Raw genomic sequence first — 22,028 nt, 5'->3', positions numbered from 1 at the left:
TGCATCAGGGGGCCAGGTACTGCTTGTCTGTCCTCCGTAAAGGGGTAACCCTTCTTCCCCACTTTACAGTTGAGACTACGCACACAGACAGGACAGCAGCGAAGAGACATTTTGAAAACTCTTTGCACCTGATGCATCCACGTGGGTGTCGGTTTCTGATTGAGCTAACATTCTAAGGAGAAAATCACTGCCCACAAGAGCTTAACATCTGATATGAATAAGAAAATCCTGCTCATAAGAGCTTAAAATCTAAAAAGAAAATGTCTGCCCACAAGAGCTTAAGGTGAAAAATATATAAATATACCACTTACCTTGCAGATATCCACTTACCTTTCTCTTTACTTTATTCATCAAACATTATAAACTTGAGGACAAAAAATGATTCATGTATACATACAAAAATGAAAGGGGGAGATGTGCCCTTTTTAGCCATTGGGTCTTTTGAGATTTTTTAGCCCCCTATTTTTTTTAAAGGTAGGGAAGGTGCCCTATAAGGGTCTTTTGGGTAATGTAGGCTTTTGTTTATGTAGGGAGGGGAGGTGCCCTTAAAGGGTCTTTTGGAATAATATAGGTCTTTTTTTAGAGGCTGGTGGTGCCCTTTCTGGCCACTGGGTATTTTGGGGTAGTTTGGGCCTTTTTTTGAGGGGGTAGTGCCCCTTTTTGCCATTGGGTCTTTTGGGATAAGTTAGGTCTTTTTTTTGGAAGATGGAGGTGCCCTTCTTGGCCACTGGGTCTTTTGGGATGTTTTAGGCCTTTTTTGAAAACAGGAGGTGCCCTTTATGGGTCTTTTGGGGTTCCGTAGGCCTTTATTCAGGGGGAAGGAGTGCCTTTTTGCCCACTGGGTCTTTTAGGACAGTTTAAGCCTTTGTTTAGGCAGGGTTGCATACATTGACAATGAGAACGTTTACAGCATTTTTGTTTGGGGGAGCCCTTACTCTGGAGTCCTAAATCACACACCTTCGTGCACCAGGGGGCCAGGTACTGCTTGTCTGTCCTCCATAAAGGGGTAACCCTTCTTCCCCACTTTACAGTTGAGACTACGCACACAGACGGGACAGCAGCGAAGAGACATTTTGAAAACTCTTTGCACCTGATGCATCCATGTGGGTGTAGGTTTCTGCCCGAGCTAACAATCTAAGGAGAAAATCACTGCCCACAAGAGCTTAACATCTGATATGACAAAGAAAATCCTGCTCATAAGAGCTTACAATCTAAAAAGAAAATGTCTGCCCACAAGAGCATAAGATGAAAAGAATATAAATATAGCACTTACCTGATGGAAGATGGAGGTGCTCTTCTTGGCCACTGGGTCTTTTGGGATGCTTTAGGCCTTTTTTGAAAGCAGGAGGTGCCCTTTATGGGTATTTTGGGGTTCTGTAGGCCTTTTTTTAGGGAGAAGGAGTGCCCTTTTGTCCATTGGGTCTTTTAGGACAGTTTAAGCCTTTGTTTGGGTAGGGCTGCATACACTGACAATGAGAAAGTTTACAGCATTTTTGTTTGGGGGAGAGGGAGCCCTTACTCTGGAGTCCTAAATAGGGTTGTCCCGATACCACTTTTTTAGGACCGAGTACAAGTACCGATACTTTTTTTCAAGTACGCGCCGATACTGATTACCGATACTTTTTTTAATGTCACGTGACAGTTTTTTTTTTGTTTTTTTTTGTTTTTTTTAAACAGTGTTTTCTTTATTTATTTCTTTTGGGGGGGAGGGGGGGAACGGTGTATGTGTGTGTGGTTTTTTTTTTTACAATTTTTATTTTTTACAATAATATTTTTTTTATTCTTTATATGTTTTTTTTTTTTGTTTTTGTTTTTTTTTTTTAATCAGCCCTGTTGGGGGGCTTTGGTGAGATATCAGGGGTCTTAACAGACCTCTGATATCTCCCCCTTGAGACAGAGAAAGAGACAGAGGATAGAGATTCCCCAGTCCCTTTCTCTGCAGCCTCAGCTGCACTGAGAATGGATGGAGAGAAGACAGCAGCTCCTCTCCATTCATAAACTGACACATCGTAATCAAAAGAGATTACAATGTTTCAGTTATGTGAATGGACAGAGTCAGCTGACTCTATCCATTCACACAGCTTAGAGAGACAGCAGGAACACAGAGAAGGAGAGGGGAACGGAGGGGACAGCGGAGAGGCACAGGGAAGGAGAGAGGAACGGAGGGGACAGCGGAGAGACACAGAGAAGGAGAGAGGAACGGAGGGGGACAGCGGAGAGGCACAGGGAAGGAGAGAGGAACAGAGGGGGACAGCGGAGGGGGCAGAGGAACGGAGGGGGCTTGGAGGAGGATGTAGTGACAGTCAACGGTGAGCGATCACCGCTGTATGTCACTAAAGCTGCTGAAAGCCGCTGGGGGAGAATCTTGTAACTCCCCCACGCGCCGATCACAGCTGTCCTCTAGGTATCGGGGGAAGCATCGGGAGCATTTGCCCGAGTACAAGTACTTGGGCAAATGCTCGGTATCGGTGCCGATACCGATACTAGTATCGGTATCGGGACAACCCTAGTCCTAAATCACACACCTTCATGCACCAGGGGGCCAGGTACTGCTTGTCTGTCCTCCGTAAAGGGGTAACCCTCCTTCCCCACTTTACAGTTGAGACTACGCACACAGACAGGACAGCAGCGAAGAGACATTTTGAAAACTCTTTGCACCTGATGCATCCACGTGGGTGTCGGTTTCTGATTGAGCTAACATTCTAAGGAGAAAATCACTGCCCACAAGAGCTTAACATCTGATATGACAAAGAAAATCCTGCTCATAAGAGCTTAAAATCTAAAAAGAAAATGTCTGCCCACAAGAGCTTAAGGTGAAAAATATATAAATATATCACTTACCTTGCAGATATCCACTTACCTTTCTCTTACCTTATTCATCAAACATTATAAACTTGAGGATAAAAAATGATTCATGTATACATACAAAAATGAAAGGGGGAGATGTGCCCTTTTTAGCCATTGGGTCTTTTGAGATTTTTTAGCCCCCTATTTTTTTTTAAAGGTAGGGAAGGTGCCCTGTAAGGGTCTTTTGGGTAATGTAGGCTTTTGTTTATGTAGGGAGGGGAGGTGCCCTTAAAGGGTCTTTTGGAATAATATAGGTCTTTTTTTAGAGGCTGGTGGTGCCCTTTCTGGCCACTGGGTATTTTGGGGTAGTTTGGGCCTTTTTTTGAAGGGGTAGTGCCCCTTTTTGCCATTGGGTCTTTTGGGATAAGTTAGGTCTTTTTTTGGAAGATGGAGGTGCCCTTCTTGGCCACTGGGTCTTTTGGGATGCTTTAGGCCTTTTTTGAAAACAGGAGGTGCCCTTTATGGGTCTTTTGGGGTTCCGTAGGCCTTTTTTCAGGGGGAAGGAGTTCCTTTTTGCCCACTGGGTCTTTTAGGACAGTTTAAGCCTTTGTTTGGGCAGGGTTGCATACATTGACAATGAGAACGTTTACAGCATTTTTGTTTGGGGGAGCCCTTACTCTGGAGTCCTAAATCACACACCTTCGTGCACCAGGGGGCCAGGTACTGCTTGTCTGTCCTCCGTAAAGGGGTAACCCTTCTTCCCCACTTTACAGTTGAGACTACGCACACAGACGGGACAGCAGCGAAGAGACATTTTGAAAACTCTTTGCACCTGATGCATCCATGTGGGTGTAGGTTTCTGCCCGAGCTAACAATCTAAGGAGAAAATCACTGCCCACAAGAGCTTAACATCTGATATGACAAAGAAAATCCTGCTCATAAGAGCTTACAATCTAAAAAGAAAATGTCTGCCCACAAGAGCATAAGATGAAAAGAATATAAATATAGCACTTACCTGATGGAAGATGGAGGTGCTCTTCTTGGCCACTGGGTCTTTTGGGATGCTTTAGGCCTTTTTTGAAAGCAGGAGGTGCCCTTTATGGGTATTTTGGGGTTCTGTAGGCCTTTTTTTAGGGAGAAGGAGTGCCCTTTTGCCCATTGGGTCTTTTAGGACAGTTTAAGCCTTTGTTTGGGTAGGGCTGCATACACTGACAATGAGAAAATTTACAGCATTTTTGTTTGGGGGAGAGGGAGCCCTTACTCTGGAGTCCTAAATAGGGTTGTCCCGATACCACTTTTTTAGGACCGAGTACAAGTACCGATACTTTTTTTCAAGTACGCGCCGATACCGATTACCGATACTTTTTTTAATGTCACGTGACAGTTTTTTTTTTTTTTGTTTTTTTTTGTTTTTTTTAAACAGTGTTTTCTTTAAAATCTAAAAAGAAGAAGGTGTAGGTAGCTTCCCTCCCCGCCCCCCCTGCTCATCACTCACTGAGCTGTCTTGCGGTGTAAGCCAGAGGAAGTTTGTACCTGCGTCTGACTGCATCCCCCCCCCACCCCTCCGGAGTCGGATGGGCTAGAAGGCTCATCGAGGACGGGGGGTTAGGAGAACTGGAAAACCGCGGAGATCGGAGCGATTCGGAAGCGACAGCAGCAGGGAAAACGGTGCGCTGCTGGGGGCTGTTTCAAGTCCCCAGCGGTGTTGCCAGCCACGGAGAGCGGAGGAACCAGCTGAAGTGCACCGGGGAATTTCGGAGGAGAGAGCCAGGAAGGTGGGTGAGTGGAGCAAGGAGCAGCGGCAGCGGACACTGAAGAGCTGAGAGCAGAGAACAGCTGAGACTTCAGCGGGTCAGACAGACCTGGGCAGATTGATAACATCAGAGACAGCACCTGAACGTTCGCAGCATCAGAGAGCAGCAACAAGCAGTAGTGAGCGTCCCTTTTTGTCCCAACTTCAACAACAACTAAAAGATAAGTACCGTATTTTTTTTTTTTTTTTTTCTTTCCCTCTTTTGGCTTTTTTTTTATTGCAATTGTCTTGAAGTGAACAGGCAAAGGAAAAGTAATAGAACAAAAGAAAGGGAAAGGGAAAGAACACATTGAAATAAAATGGAATGAAAAGCGAAAGTAAATGAAAGTAAATGAAGGCGGGGGGCAGGAGGCGGAGCCTAGCGGAGCAGACATGCATTGTTAGAGCTCCACACCGCTGAGGAGAGAAGAGAAGGACAAAGCGGAGCCTGCAGACTCAAAAGGTATCCATTTGAACCTTTTTGCCCCTGGGAACAAACTGTGAAAGTTTGGGCAGGAAATATGGTACTGGGAGGAAACCGTGGCAGAAATAAAAATCACCTCACAAAGAGCTCACAGGCACTCACTGCAGCTGAAGCAGCTCCAGTCACCTCACAATATACAGCATCAGGGTGCTCTCACAGACAGAAAATGTCACAGCAAGACTCTCCATTTAGATCAGATACAGAACAAATCCTCTCACAAACTTCTCCACAAGCCTCCTCAGTATCCCTAGTAATATTATTACAATTTGAAAAGATGCTTCATAAGGCTTTAAAACAAACCTCAGACCAAATAACAAAAAGCCTAACCAAAGAAATAAGAGAGCTGGAAAACCGTACCGCAGCCTTAGAAATAAAAATGGATGAAATTGAAATTACAACCCAAGAAAATATAACAGAATTGGAACAATTAACAAAAGAGAATTTAATACTTCAAACTAAGCTCGAAGATTACGAAAATAGAGCCAGACGTTCAAACTTGCGCATAAGGGGAATACCTGAAACTGTGACAGACCTGCAATCTACTATTACTGCTCTATTACAAGAACTAAAGCCAGATATCCCTATTGAACGTTTAGAACTGGACAGAGTACACAGAGCCCTCACAGCCAAAAAGAAAGATGGACCCTCATGTGATATAATCACAAAATTTCATTATTACAGAACGAAAGAACAAATACTAATTGCTGCAAGAGAAAAAAAGGAACTTAATTTTCATGGACACAATTATCAAATTTTTGCTGACCTATCCCAACTTACTATTACTAAAAGACGATCCATGAAACCCCAACTAATGGAACTGCAACGCCACAACATTATGTATCAATGGGGCTTCCCCTTTTCAGTCAGATTTAACTACCAAGGTACAATTTACAGAAGCAGATCAGCAGATGAACTACAACAAACCCTTTTAAAATTAAATCTGACAGAACCCACAAGCAGCAACACTCCCACACGCAGAAAAATGGCATCATCTTCACCTTCAGGCAGCACTCAGAAAATTTCAGAACAAAATGGGAATCATCATTCTCACAAAAGAGGCCGTTATGCCACATCATCCATGGACCAAGAAGATTCAATGGACTGACATCCTAATTCCTGATATCTCTTCATTTATTATACTAAGAGATGGTTCTCTATAAAAAAACTGTATTTATAACTGAATGTAACTGCATTCTGATAGTCACACACTGTGTGGGATCATGTTACATTCCAGTTATATTTCTTATTACTTCTGATTCATATAGCCTTTGAATATATAAGTGAAATAAGGAAATTCTTGTTCAGTTATATATTATCAGGTAATAATAATAGATTTATTACTTTTTAGGACAAATATGTTCAATAATCCAGAAGTAATGGAAGCTTTTTCTTTCTTTTCTTAAAACAAATATATTATTACCTAACTAGTTCCTAGAATTATGTTTTTGTTTATTCTAATCTGAAGCAATACAACCTCAATTTTATGAGTTAACATATCTAAACAGTTACATATGAATAAAATATGTAATTGTTTACTCTAAAAGGGTTAAAATCCCAAAATAATTCAAACTATCTTCATCAATACCAAAGTTATTAACAGTACCTTTCTAACTGAATTATTTAGCCTAGGGCAAGACTAACCATATACAACCACCCTGGAATAAATAATTTCAACAAAAACTATATTCTGCACTCCAATTAATGAAACATCATTTTGATGTCTTTTGACATAGCACTTCTCTCCTGTAAGCGGAAGATCCGTGTACCCCCATTAGCCCTCCTCATTCTCCCAACCATATTATGTGGGAGTGTGACGAAGGCACTTATTCCCCTGAGAGAGATATTTATTCTCTTTCACGGGTAAATTGTGATTACTTGCAAAAAATAATTTATACAATGTATCATCTAATCTCATATGTTTTTTGTTTACTCTTTACTCCAGAATTCACTGGTTTCTTTTCTATCTATTCATCTCTTCAGTCCACACAGGTTGATCTGCGCAGTCAGCTCTGCATAACAAAAAGTAAGTCAAAACTATTTGATCTATTGCCATGGCACCACTGAATATACTTTCCCTGAATGTTCAGGGAATAAATGTCCCTCAAAAAAGGACCAAAGCCTTCCGTACTTTCCATAACAAGAAGGCTCACATAGTATGCCTCCAAGAAACACACTTCACCAAAGATTCTACTCCAAAATATATTTCTCCTTTTTATCAACAAATTTACACGGCTTCTGCCTGTACCAAGCAAAGGGGAACTCTAATTGCATTTCACCGATCCACACCATTCACCTTATCATCAGAAATTAAAGACCCAGAAGGTAGATACCTGATACTCATGGGTTATATAATGGATACAGCAATCACGGTGATTTCCTACTACGCTCCTAACAAACAACCTACACCATTCCTCTCACATATATTACAAGTGATTAATACACACAAAATAGGAACAGTGATAATGTGTGGGGATTCGAACCAGGTCCTCCTCCCATTTCTAGATAAATCACCTTTTACACCATCCAAAATAACCTCTAGATTACCTTTTTCTCAACTTCTTTCCAAATACAATCTGGTAGATTCATGGAGAGAAAGTAACCCAATGAAAAAGAAATTCACTTATTTCTCGCACCCTCATCAAACCTTCACCAGAATAGATCATATTTTTCTAACAATAGGAATGATACCAGAAATTATTGCATCAGATATAATTCCGATTCCGTGGTCTGACCATAATGCAGTATACACTACTATAGCCTCAGCCATACCAAAAGCGCATGACCCAACGTGGTACTTACCGGACATAATGCTCAAACACCCACTACATCAGATGGCCATTGAACAAGCTTTAAAGGAATACATATCAATTAATAATACAACAGACATCTCCCCAATAACACTGTGGGAAGCTCATAAGCCTGTCTTGCGTGGTACAATACAAAGACAAATGGCACTATTTAAACGGGAACGCAAAAATCTAGCAAAAAAACTAGAACTCAATTTTAATGCAGCCTACATATCATTTCAAGATAATCCATCTCAGAGTACAAAATCTCATCTGGAAAAATCTAGATTGGAATACGATCTATTTCTCACTGAGTCAGTTGATAAATCCCTCAAACGCTCCAAACACAATTTCTACATGAATACAAACAAACCAGGTACATATTTGGCTCGGGCATTAAATTCAACTAACAAATCTTTCAAACCAATACGTTTGAAATTATCAAAAAATGTTTACACTTGTAATCCAGTTAAAATAGTCCATAAATTTCACTCACATCTCGCAACTTTATACAAGACAAACAATGAATTTAATCCTACAGAGGCTGAATCCTTCTTCTCAAAAATAACCTTACCTGAGTTATCTCAGAATCAAAAAAGCAGTTTGGATGAGCCTATAACTATAGATGAAGTTGCTAACGCCATAAAAGACCTAAAACTTAACAAAAGACCAGGCCCAGACGGCTACTCGGCTTTATACTATAAAACATTCTCAGAAATACTCTCTCCCATTCTCACTAAAACTTTTAACAAACTTCTAGATGGACATTCTTTTCGGCAAGAAACACTAATGGCAATTGTTTGTATGATCCCAAAACCCCTTTCTGATGATACTTCCTGTGTGAATTATCGGCCTATCTCTCTGTTAAACCTCGATATTAAATTATTAGCAAAAATAATAGCAAAACGCCTCAATAGCATTATAGGAAAATTAATACATAGAGATCAAGTAGGCTTCATGCCAAATAGACAGGCAGGCGATAATATACGCAGGGCAGTGTTATTGGCACATATTGCTAAAAAACGGAAAATCCCTTTATGTTTTCTATCTCTCGATATTAAGAGGGCATTTGACACAGTATCCTGGCAATATATGCAATATTCATTACAAAAATGGGGTTTTGGACCCCACTTTTTAACATGGATCAAAGCATTATATAATAAACCCAAAGCCTATATAAAATATGCTGGATACAAATCTGAAGCCTTTAATATCGAAAGAGGTACCCGACAGGGTTGCCCATTATCTCCCTTATTATTTGCCCTTATACTCGAACCCATGGCCCAATACATCAGAACAAACCAAACTATAACTGGCATTGAAGTAGGAGGTATTACACACAAATTATGTATATTTGCAGATGATATATTACTTTTTCTATCATCACCACAGGTCTCTGGTCCTAACTTAATACCAGCTCTTGATGGATTTGCAGCCCTATCCGGCCTTATGATTAATCCTAAGAAATGCCTAGTGCTTAATATTTCACTCACAAACATGGAATTGATCCCGGCTAGGGCTGCACTCCCATTCACATGGGCAGAAAAATCAATCCCATATCTTGGAATTCATTTAACAGCATCTCATTCTGACTTATTTTCAACCAATTATCCTCCTGTATTAAGACAGATCACAAATCTAATAAAACAATGCTCGCAACTTCCTTTATCCTGGATGGGGAAGATTAATGCAATCAAAATGACTATTCTACCCAAATTGCTTTATCTATTCAGAGTCCTCCCTATTCCAATTCCTTCCTATTTTTTGAGAATAGTACAAAAAAGAGCAACTTCGTTTATATGGGGCTCTTCTAAACCACGTATACCTATACACACACTACATCTTCCCAAAAATAAAGGAGGCCTGGGATACCCTAATTTTACTAACTACTACAGAGCAGCACATTTGGCCAGTCTGTCCAAATACCATGCAAAACAGGAAATCCCATTATGGGTATTTATAGAGGCTTCAGAAAATGACCCTCTATTAATATCAAATTTATTATGGCTTGATCCTAAAGACCGCTTTAAAATTCATAATCCCATAACTAAACACTTCTTATCTCTCTGGGATAAACTAAAAACCAAATATCAGTTACAATCTCCACACAATCCTCTCCTTTCTTTTATCAGAAATCCGGCCTTTTATCCGGCATGGATCTACCCAAATTCTTTTAAAGCTTGGACAACATCAGGCATTCAGACACTAAATGACTTCATAGCATCTAAATCATTCCTTTCATTCCCATCGCTTAGAGAAAAATATGATCTACCAAACTCTGAGATATTTAGATATCTCCAAATCAAAAATTTCTATACACCATTCCTAAAGGGGGATACACCATTATCCCAATTATCCATTTTTGAATCAATCTGTACAAAAGATCCATTTGCTAAAGGTACAATTTCATCACTTTATAATCAATTATATGGAGTAGCAAATCTTAATAGACCCTCTTACGTTCAGAGGTGGGAGGAGGACCTGGGACGAACTTTAGAAGACACGGACTGGTCTAACATATGGCTCACATCTAAGTCATCTTCACCCAACATCTTAGCACTGGAGACAAATTATAAAGTCCTAACTCGCTGGTACCTTGTACCCGCTAGAGTGGCAAAATATTCACCTAATACCTCAGCTCTTTGTTTTCGAGGATGCCCAGAAATAGGCACATATTTACACATATGGTGGACGTGCCCAGTAATCCAAACCTTCTGGAAGGAAGTCTTCGTGATTGCATCTAAAATATTTCAAAAAATAATACAACCAGATCCATATTTAACTTTACTTAATCTAAAACCGGAATGGTTAACACTCTCTCAATTCAAACTAATGATCCAACTAATAACGGCTGCAAAACAAACAGTGGCCAAGGCATGGAAATCTCCTACATTGGTACTAGCAGAAACAATTCACAGAATGAATAATACAATGTCCCATGCTAAGATGGTAGCCATCGATCAAAATCAAATTCCAAAATTTGAAAAACTTTGGCATCCTTGGATAAAACAACAGTTCCTGTCAAACTTCAATGACTCTGTCATGTTGCCATGGTAACAGATTAAATGACTTACAGAGACACCCATTCTAAGGCTTCAAAGAGAACTAAAAAGAATAATAAACTGACGAGCGGGACAACCTTGTGGACCATACCTCTACCTTTCAACCCTTTTTCTTCTTTCTCTTTCCTTTTCTCCACCTTACGATTAAAGCTCATTATCAGAATTTATTTGACCTATATACACTCTACTTGTAAACAATATGTATAGTAGGTATAAATCATTTAAATACCTACAAAAGTAACTAAGGAAATTATATATATCTTTAATTTAGGTTTACGTGAACCCAATGTTTAATATTTGAAATTTCATGATATTAACCTATATAAACCCTACTGTAAAACAATGAGCTTACTTTATAGATCCTTGTAAACTTACTTTATGTATCTTTATAACATTGTATACTCAATAAACTTCTTTTGACAAGGAAAATCTAAAAAGAAAATGTCTGCCCACAAGAGCTTAAGGTGAAAAGTATCTAAATATATCACTTACCTTGCAGATATCCACTTACCTTTCTCTTTACTTTATTCATCAAACATTATAAACTTGAGGACAAAAAATGATTCATGTATACATACAAAAATGAAAGGGGGAGAGGTGCCCTTTTTAGCCATTGGGTTTTTTGAGATTTTTTAGCCCCCTATTTTTTTTAAAGGTAGGGAAGGTGGCCATTATGGGTCTTTTGAGTAATGTAGGCTTTTGTTTATATAGGGAGGGGAGGTGCCCTTAAAGGGTCTTTTGGAATAATATAGGTCTTTTTTGGAGGATGGTGGTGCCCTTTCTGGTCAACGGGTATTTTGGGGTAGTTTGGGCCTTTTTTTGAGAGGGTAGTGCCCCTTTTTGCCATTGGGTCTTTTGGGATAAGTTAGGTCTTTTTTTTGGAAGATGGAAGTGCCCTTCTTGGCCACTGGGTCTTTTGGTATGCTTTAGGCCTTTTTTGAAAGCGGGAGGTGCCCTTTATGGGTCTTTTGGGGTTCCATAGGCCTTTTTTCAGGTGGAGACGTGCCCTTTTTCCCATTTGGGTCTTTTAGGATAGTTTAAGCCTTTGTTTGGGCAGGGTTGCATACATTGACAATGAGAAAGTTTACAGCATTTTTGTTTGGGGGAGGGGAGCCCTTACTCTGGAGTCCTAAATCACACACCTTCGTGCACCAGGGGGCCAGGTACTGCTTGTCTGTCCTCCGTAAAGGGGTAACCCTTCTTCCCCACTTTACAGTTGAGACTACGTACACAGACGGAACAGCAGCGAAGAGACATTTTGAAAACTCTTTGCACCTGATGCATCCACGTGGGTGTCGGTTTCTGCCCGAGCTAACAATCTAAGGAGAAAATCACTGCCCGCAAGAGCTTAACATCTGATATGACAAAGAAAATCCTGCTCATAAGAGCTTAAAATCTAAAAAGAAAATGTCTGCCCACAAGAGCTTAAGGTGAAAAGTATATAAATATATCACTTACCTTGCAGATATCCACTTACCTTTCTCTTTACTTTATTCATCAAACATTATAAACTTGAGGACAAAAAATGATTCATGTATACATACAAAAATGAAAGGGGGAGAGGTGCCCTTTTTAGCCATTGGGTCTTTTGAGATTTTTTAGCCCCCTATTTTTTTTAAAGGTAGGGAAGGTGGCCGTTATGGGTCTTTTGAGTAATGTAGGCTTTTGTTTATATAGGGAGGGGAGGTGCCCTTAAAGGGTCTTTTGGAATAATATAGGTCTTTTTTTGGAGGATGGTGGTGCCCTTTCTGGTCAACGGGTATATTGGGGTAGTTTGGGCCTTTTTTTGAGGGGGTAGTGCCCCTTTTTGCCATTGGGTCTTTTGGGATAAGTTAGGTCTTTTTTTTGGAAGATGGAGGTGCCCTTCTTGGCCACTGGGTCTGTCTTTTGGGATGCTTTAGGCCTTTTTTGAAAACAGGAGGTGCCCTTTATGGGTCTTTGGGGTTCCGTAGGCCTTTTTTCAGGGGGAAGGAGTGCCTTTTTGCCCACTGGGTCTTTTAGGACAGTTTAAGCCTTTGTATGGGCAGGGTTGCATGCATTGACAATGAGAAAGTTTACAGCATTTTTGTTTGGGGGAGGGGGAGCCCTTACTCTGGAGTCCTAAATCACACACCTTCGTGCACCAGGGGGCCAGGTACTGCTTGTCTGTCCTCCGTAAAGGGGTAACCCTTCTTCCCCACTTTACAGTTGAGACTACGCACACAGACGGGACAGCAGCGAAGAGACATTTTGAAAACTCTTTGCACCTGATGCATCCACGTGGGTGCAGGTTTCTGCCCGAGCTAACAATCTAAGGAGAAAATCACTGCCCACAAGAGCTTAACATCTGATATGACAAAGAAAATCCTACTCATAAGAGCTTACAATCTAAAAAGAAAATGTCTGCCCACAGGAGCATAAGGTGAAAAGAATATAAATATAGCACTTACCTGATGGAAGATGGAGGTGCTCTTCTTGGCCACTGGGTCTTTTGGGATGCTTTAGGCCTTTTTTGAAAGCAGGAGGTGCCCTTTATGGGTATTTTGGGGTTCTGTAGGCCTTTTTTTAGGGAGAAGGAGTGCCCTTTTGCCCATTGGGTCTTTTAGAACAGTTTAAGCCTGTGTTTGGGTAGGGCTGCATACACTGACAATGAGAAAGTTTATAGCATTTTTGTTTGGGGGAAAGGGAGCCCTTACTCTGGAGTCCTAAATCACACACCTTTGTGCACCAGGGGGCCGGGTACTGCTTGTCTGTCCTCCGTAAAGGGGTAACCCTTCTTCCCCACTTTACAGTTGAGACTACGCACACAGACAGGACAGTAGCGAAGAGACATTTTGAAAACTCTTTGCACCTGATCCATCCACGTGGGTGTCGGTTTCTGATTGAGCTAACATTCTAAGGAGAAAATCACTGCCCACAAGAGCTTAACATCTGATATGACAAAGAAAATCCTGCTCATAAGAGCTTAAAATCTAAAAAGAAAATGTCTGCCCACAAGAGCTTAAGGTGAAAAATATATAAATATATCACTTACCTTGCAGATATCCACTTACCTTTCTCTTTACTTTATTCATCAAACTTTTTAAACTTGAGGACAAAAAATGATTCATGTATACATACAAAAATGAAAGGGGGAGATGTGCCCTTTTTAGCCATTGGGTCTTTTGAGATTTTTTAGCCCCCTTTTTCTTTTTTAAGGTAGGGAAGGTGCCCGGTAAGGGTCTTTTGGGTAATGTAGGCTTTTGTTTATGTAGGGAGGGGAGGTGCCCTTAAAGGGTCTTTTGGAATAATATAGGTCTTTTTTTAGAGGCTGGTGGTGCCCTTTCTGGCCACTGGGTATTTTGGGGTAGTTTGGGCCTTTTTTTGAGGGGGTAGTGCCCCTTTTTGCCATTGGGTCTTTTGGGATAAGTTAGGTCTTTTTTTGGAAGATGGAGGTGCCCTTCTTGGCCACTGGGTCTGTCTTTTGGGATGCTTTAGGCCTTTTTTGAAAACAGGAGGTGCCCTTTATGGGTCTTTTGGGGTTCCGTAGGCCTTTTTTCAGGGGGAAGGAGTGCCTTTTTGCCCACTGGGTCTTTTAGCACAGTGTAAGCCTTTGTTTGGGCAGGGTTGCATACACTGACAATGAGAACGTTTACAGCATTTTTGTTTGGGGGAGGGGGAGCCCTTACTCTGGAGTCCTAAATCACACACCTTCGTGCACCAGGGGGCCAGGTACTGCTTGTCTGTCCTCCGTAAAGGGGGAACCCTTCATCCCCACTTTACAGTTGAGACTACGCACACAGACGGGACAGGAGCGAAGAGACATTTTGAAAACTCTTTGCACCTGATGCATCCACGTGGGTGTCGGTTTCTGCCCGAGCTAACAATCTAAGGAGAAAATCACTGCCCGCAAGAGCTTAACATCTGATATGACAAAGAAAATCCTGCTCATAAGAGCTTAAAATCTAAAAAGAAAATGTCTGCCCACAAGAGCTTAAGGTGAAAAGTATATAAATATATCACTTACCTTGCAGATATCCACTTACCTTTCTCTTTACTTTATTCATCAAACATTATAAACTTGAGGACAAAAAATGATTCATGTATACATACAAAAATGAAAGGGGGAGAGGTGCCCTTTTTAGCCATTGGGTCTTTTTAGATTTTTTAGCCCCCTATTTTTTTTTAAAGGTAGGGAAGGTGGCCGTTATGGGTTTTTTGAGTAATGTAGGCTGTTGTTTATATAGGGAGGGGAAGTGCCCTTAAACGGTCTTTTGGAATAATATAGGTCTTTTTTTGGAGGATGGTGGTGCCCTTTCTGGTCAACGGGTATTTTGGGGTAGTTTGGGCCTTTTTTTGAGGGGGTAGTGCCCCTTTTTGCCATTGGGTCTTTTGGGATAAGGTAGGTCTTTTTTTTGGAAGATGGAGGTGCCCTTCTTGGCCACTGGGTCTTTTGGGATGCTTTAGGCCTTTTTTGAAAACAGGAGGTGCCCTTTATGGGTCTTTTGGGGTTCCATAGGCCTTTTTTCAGGGGGAAGGAGTGCCTTTTTGCCCACTGGGTCTTTTAGGACAGTTTAAGCCTTTGTTTGGACAGGGTTGCATACATTGACAATGAGAACGTTTACAGCATTTTTGTTTGGGGGAGGGGGAGCCCTTACTCTGGAGTCCTAAATCACACACCTTCGTGCACCAAGGGGCCAGGTACTGCTTGTCTGTCCTCCGTAAAGGGGTAACCCTTCTTCCCCACTTTACAGTTGAGACTACGCACACAGACGGGACAGCAGCGAAGAGACATTTTGAAAACTCTTTGCACCTGATGCATCCACGTGGGTGTAGGTTTCTGCCCGAGCTAACAATCTAAGGAGAAAATCACTGCCCACAAGAGCTTAACATCTGATATGACAAAGAAAATCCTGCTCATAAGAGCTTACAATCTAAAAAGAAAATGTCTGCCCACAAGAGCATAAGGTGAAAAGAATATAAATATAGCACTTACCTGATGGAAGATGGAGGTGCTCTTCTTGGCCACTGGGTCTTTTGGGATGCTTTAGGCCTTTTTTGAAAGCAGGAGGTGCCCTTTATGGGTATTTTGGGGTTCTGTAGGCCTTTTTTTAGGGAGAAGGAGTGCCCTTTTGCCCATTGGGTCTTTTAGAACAGTTTAAGCCTTTGTTTGGGTAGGGCTGCATACACTGACAATGAGAAAGTTTACAGCATTTTTGTTTGGGGGAGAGGGAGCCCTTACTCTGGAGTCCAAAATCACACACCTTCGTGCACCAGGGGGCCAGGTACTGCTTGTCTGTCCTCCGTAAAGGGGTAACCCTTCTTCCCCACTTTACAGTTGAGACTACACACACAGACAGGACAGCAGCGAAGAGACATTTTGAAAACTCTTTGCACCTGATGCATCCACGTGGGTGTCAGTTTCTGATTGAGCTAACATTCTAAGGAGAAAATCACTGCCCACAAGAGCTTAACATCTGATATGACAAAGAAAATCCTGCTCATAAGAGCTTAAAATCTAAAAAGAAAATGTCTGCCCACAAGAGCTTAAGGTGAAAAGTATATAAATATATCACTTACCTTGCAGCGATCCACTTACCTTTCTCTTTACTTTATTCATCAAACATTATAAACTTGAGGACAAAAAATGATTCATGTATACATACAAAAATGAAAGGGGGAGAGGTGCCCTTTTTAGCCATTGGGTCTTTTGAGATTTTTTAGCCCCCTATTTTTTTTTAAAGGTAGGGAAGGTGCCCTGTAAGGGTCTTTTGGGTAATGTAGGCTTTTGTTTATGTAGGGAGGGGAGGTGCCCTTAAAGGGTCTTTTGGAATAATATAGGTCTTTTTTTAGAGTCTGGTGGTGCCCTTTCTGGCCACTGGGTATTTTGGGGTAGTTTGGGCCTTTTTTTGAGGGGGTAGTGCCCCTTTTTGCCATTGGGTCTTTTGGGATAAATTAGGTCTTTTTTTTGGAAGATGGAGGTGCCCTTCTTGGCCACTGGGTCTTTTGGGATGCTTTAGGCCTTTTTTGAAAACAGGAGGTGCCCTTTATGGGTCATTTGGGGTTCCGTAGGCCTTTTTTCAGGGGGAAGGAGTGCCTTTTTGCCCTCTGGGTCTTTTAGCACAGTGTAAGCCTTTGTTTGGGCAGGGTTGCATACACTGACAATGAGAACGTTTACAGCATTTTTGTTTGGGGGAGGGGGAGCCCTTACTCTGGAGTCCTAAATCACACACCTTCGTGCACCAGGGGGCCAGGTACTGCTTGTCTGTCCTCCGTAAAGGGGGAACCCTTCTTCCCCACTTTACAGTTGAGACTACGCACACAGACGGGACAGGAGCGAAGAGACATTTTGAAAACTCTTTGCACCTGATGCATCCACGTGGGTGTCGGTTTCTGCCCGAGCTAACAATCTAAGGAGAAAATCACTGCCCGCAAGAGCTTAACATCTGATATGACAAAGAAAATCCTGCTCATAAGAGCTTAAAATCTAAAAAGAAAATGTCTGCCCACAAGAGCTTAAGGTGAAAAATATATAAATATATCACTTACCTTGCAGATATCCACTTACCTTTCTCTTTACTTTATTTATCAAACTTTTTAAACTTAAGGACAAAAAATGATTCATGTATACATACAAAAATGAAAGGGGGAGATGTGCCCTTTTTAGCCATTGGGTCTTTTGAGATTTTTTAGCCCCCTATTTTTTTTAAAGGTAGGGAAGGTGCCCTGTAAGGGTCTTTTGGGTAATGTAGGCTTTTGTTTATGTAGGGAGGGGAGGTGCCCTTAAAGGGTCTTTTGGAATAATATAGGTCTTTTTTTAGAGGCTGGTGGTGCCCTTTCTGGCCACTGGGTATTTTGGGGTAGTTTGGGCCTTTTTTTGAGGGGGTAGTGCCCCTTTTTGCCATTGGGTCTTTTGGGATAAGTTAGGTCTTTTTTTGGAAGATGGAGGTGCCCTTCTTGGCCACTGGGTCTTTTGGGATGCTTTAGGCCTTTTTTGAAAACAGGAGGTGCCCTTTATGGGTCTTTTGGGGTTCCGTAGGCCTTTTTTCAGGGGGAAGGAGTGCCTTTTTGCCCACTGGGTCTTTTAGGACAGTTTAAGCGTTTGTTTGGGCAGGGTTGCATACATTGACAATGAGAAAGTTTACAGCATTTTTGTTTGGGGGAGGGGGAGCCCTTACTCTGGAGTCCTAAATCACACACCTTCGTGCACCAGGGGGCCAGGTACTGCTTGTCTGTCCTCCGTAAAGGGGTAACCCTTCTTCCCCACTTTATAGTTGAGACTACGCACACAGACGGGACAGCAGCGAAGAGACATTTTGAAAACTCTTTGCACCTGATGCATCCACGTGGGTGTAGGTTTCTGCCCGAGCTAACAATCTAAGGAGAAAATCACTGCCCACAAGAGCTTAACATCTGATATGACAAAGAAAATCCTGCTCATAAGAGCTTACAATCTAAAAAGAAAATGTCTGCCCACAAGAGCATAAGGTGAAAAGAATATAAATATAGCACTTACCTGATGGAAGATGGAGGTGCTCTTCTTGGCCACTGGGTCTTTTGGGATGCTTTAGGCCTTTTTTGAAAGCAGGAGGTGCCCTTTATGGGTATTTTGGGGTTCTGTAGGCCTTTTTTTAGGGAGAAGGAGTGCCCTTTTGCCCATTGGGTCTTTTAGAACAGTTTAAGCCTTTGTTTGGGTAGGGCTGCATACACTGACAATGAGAAAGTTTACAGCATTTTTGTTTGGGGGAGAGGGAGCCCTTACTCTGGAGTCCAAAATCACACACCTTCGTGCACCAGGGGGCCAGGTACTGCTTGTCTGTCCTCCGTAAAGGGGTAACCCTTCTTCCCCACTTTACAGTTGAGACTACACACACAGACAGGACAGCAGCGAAGAGACATTTTGAAAACTCTTTGCACCTGATGCATCCACGTGGGTGTCAGTTTCTGATTGAGCTAACATTCTAAGGAGAAAATCACTGCCCACAAGAGCTTAACATCTGATATGACAAAGAAAATCCTGCTCATAAGAGCTTAAAATCTAAAAAGAAAATGTCTGCCCACAAGAGCTTAAGGTGAAAAATATATAAATATATCACTTACCTTGCAGATATCCACTTACCTTTCTCTTTACTTTATTCATCAAACATTATAAACTTGAGGACAAAAAATGATTCATGTATACATACAAAAATGAAAGGGGGAGAGGTGCCCTTTTTAGCCATTGGGTCTTTTGAGATTTTTTAGCCCCCTATTTTTTTTAAAGGTAGGGAAGGTGGCCGTTATGAGTTTTTTGAGTAATGTAGGCTTTTGTTTATATAGGGAGGGGAAGTGCCCTTAAAGGGTCTTTTGGAATAATATAGGTCTTTTTTTAGAGGATGGTGGAGCCCTTTCTGGTCAACGGGTATTTTGGGGCAGTTTGGGCCCTTTTTTGAGGGGGTAGTTCCCCTTTTTGCCATTGGGTCTTTTGGGATAAGGTAGGTCTTTTTTTTGGAAGACGGAGGTGCCCTTCTTGGCCACTGGGTCTTTTGGGATGCTTTAGGCCTTTTTTAAAAACAGGAGGTGCCCTTTGTGGGTCTTTTGGGGTTCCATAGGCCTTTTTTCAGGGGGAAGGAGTGCCTTTTTGCCCACTGGGTCTTTTAGGACAGTTTAAGCCTTTGTTTGGGCAGGGTTGCATACATTGACAATGAGAACGTTTACAGCATTTTTGTTTGGGGGAGGGGGAGCCCTAACTCTGGAGTCCTAAATCACACACCTTCGTGCACCAGGGGGCCAGGTACTGCTTGTCTGTCCTCCGTAAAGGGGTAACCCTTCTTCCCCACTTTACAGTTGAGACTACGCACACAGACGGGACAGCAGCGAAGAGACATTTTGAAAACTCTTTGCACCTGATGCATCCACGTGGGTGTAGGTTTCTGCCCGAGCTAACAATCTAAGGAGAAAATCACTGCCCACAAGAGCTTAACATCTGATATGACAAAGAAAATCCTGCTCATAAGAGCTTAAAATCTAAAAAGAAAATGTCTGCCCACAAGAGCTTAAGGTGAAAAATATATAAATATATCACTTACCTTGCAGATATCCACTTACCTTTCTCTTTACTTTATTTATCAAACTTTTTAAACTTAAGGACAAAAAATGATTCATGTATACATACAAAAATGAAAGGGGGAGATGTGCCCTTTATAGCCATTGGGTCTTTTGAGATTTTTTAGCCCCCTATTTTTTTTAAAGGTAGGGAAGGTGCCCTGTAAGGGTCTTTTGGGTAATGTAGGCTTTTGTTTATGTAGGGAGGGGAGGTGCCCTTAAAGGGTCTTTTGGAATAATGTAGGTCTTTTTTTAGAGGCTGGTGGTGCCCTTTCTGGCCACTGGGTATTTTGGGGTAGTTTGGGCCTTTTTTTGAGGGGGTAGTGCCCCTTTTTGCCATTGGGTCTTTTGGGATAAGTTAGGTCTTTTTTTGGAAGATGGAGGTGCCCTTCTGGCCACTGGGTCTTTTGGGATGCTTTAGGCCTTTTTTGAAAACAGGAGGTGCCCTTTATGGGTCTTTTGGGGTTCCGTAGGCCTTTTTTCAGGGGGAAGGAGTGCCTTTTTGCCCACTGGGTCTTTTAGGACAGTTTAAGCGTGTGTTTGGGCAGGGTTGCATACATTGACAATGAGAAAGTTTACAGCATTTTTGTTTGGGGGAGGGGGAGCCCTTACTCTGGAGTCCTAAATCACACACCTTCGTGCACCAGGGGGCCAGGTACTGCTTGTCTGTCCTCCGTAAAGGGGTAACCCTTCTTCCCCACTTTACAGTTGAGACTACGCACACAGACGGGACAGGAGCGAAGAGACATTTTGAAAACTCTTTGCACCTGATGCATCCACGTGGGTGTCGGTTTCTGCCCGAGCTAACAATCTAAGGAGAAAATCACTGCCCGCAAGAGCTTAACATCTGATATGACAAAGAAAATCCTGCTCATAAGAGCTTAAAATCTAAAAAGAAAATGTCTGCCCACAAGAGCTTAAGGTGAAAAGTATATAAATATATCACTTACCTTGCAGATATCCACTTAAGTTTCTCTTTACTTTAATCATCAAACATTATAAACTTGAGGACAAAAAATGATTCATGTATACATACAAAAATGAAAGGGGGAGAGGTGCCCTTTTTAGCCATTGGGTCTTTTGAGATTTTTTAGCCCCCTATTTTTTTTAAAGGTAGGGAAGGTGGCCGTTATGGGTTTTTTGAGTAATGTAGGCTGTTGTTTATATAGGGAGGGGAAGTGCCCTTAAAGGGTCTTTTGGAATAATATAGGTCTTTTTTTGGAGGATAGTGGTGCCCTTTCTGGTCAACGGGTATTTTGGGGTAGTTTGGGCCTTTTTTTGAGGGGGTAGTGCCCCTTTTTGCCATTGGGTCTTTTGGGATAAGGTAGGTCTTTTTTTTGGAAGATGGAGGTGCCCTTCTTGGCCACTGGGTCTTTTGGGATGCTTTAGGCCTTTTTTGAAAACAGGAGGTGCCCTTTATGGGTCTTTTGGGGTTCCATAGGCCTTTTTTCAGGGGGAAGGAGTGCCTTTTTGCCCACTGGGTCTTTTAGGACAGTTTAAGCCTTTGTTTGGGCAGGGTTGCATACATTGACAATGAGAACGTTTACAGCATTTTTGTTTGGGGGAGGGGGGAGCCCTTACTCTGGAGTCCTAAATCACACACCTTCATGCACCAAGGGGCCAGGTACTGCTTGTCTGTCCTCCGTAAAGGGGTAACCCTTCTTCCCCACTTTACAGTTGAGACTACGCACACAGACGGGACAGCAGCGAAGAGACATTTTGAAAACTCTTTGCACCTGATGCATCCACGTGGGTGTCGGTTTCTGCCCGAGCTAACAATCTAAGGAGAAAATCACTGCCCGCAAGAGCTTAACATCTGATATGACAAAGAAAATCCTGCTCATAAGAGCTTAAAATCTAAAAAGAAAATGTCTGCCCTTAAGGTGAAAAGTATATAAATATATCACTTACCTTGCAGATATCCACTTACCTTTCTCTTTACTTTATTCATCAAACATTATAAACTTGAGGACAAAAAATGATTCATGTATACATACAAAAATGAAAGGGGGAGAGGTGCCCTTTTTAGCCATAGGGTCTTTTGAGATTTTTTAGCCCCCTATTTTTTTTAAAGG

The sequence above is a fragment of the Aquarana catesbeiana genome, linkage group LG04 (genome assembly GCF_042186555.1).
Source record: "Aquarana catesbeiana isolate 2022-GZ linkage group LG04, ASM4218655v1, whole genome shotgun sequence".
Lineage (NCBI taxonomy): Eukaryota > Metazoa > Chordata > Amphibia > Anura > Ranidae > Aquarana > Aquarana catesbeiana.
This window is presented reverse-complemented; position numbering follows the sequence as displayed.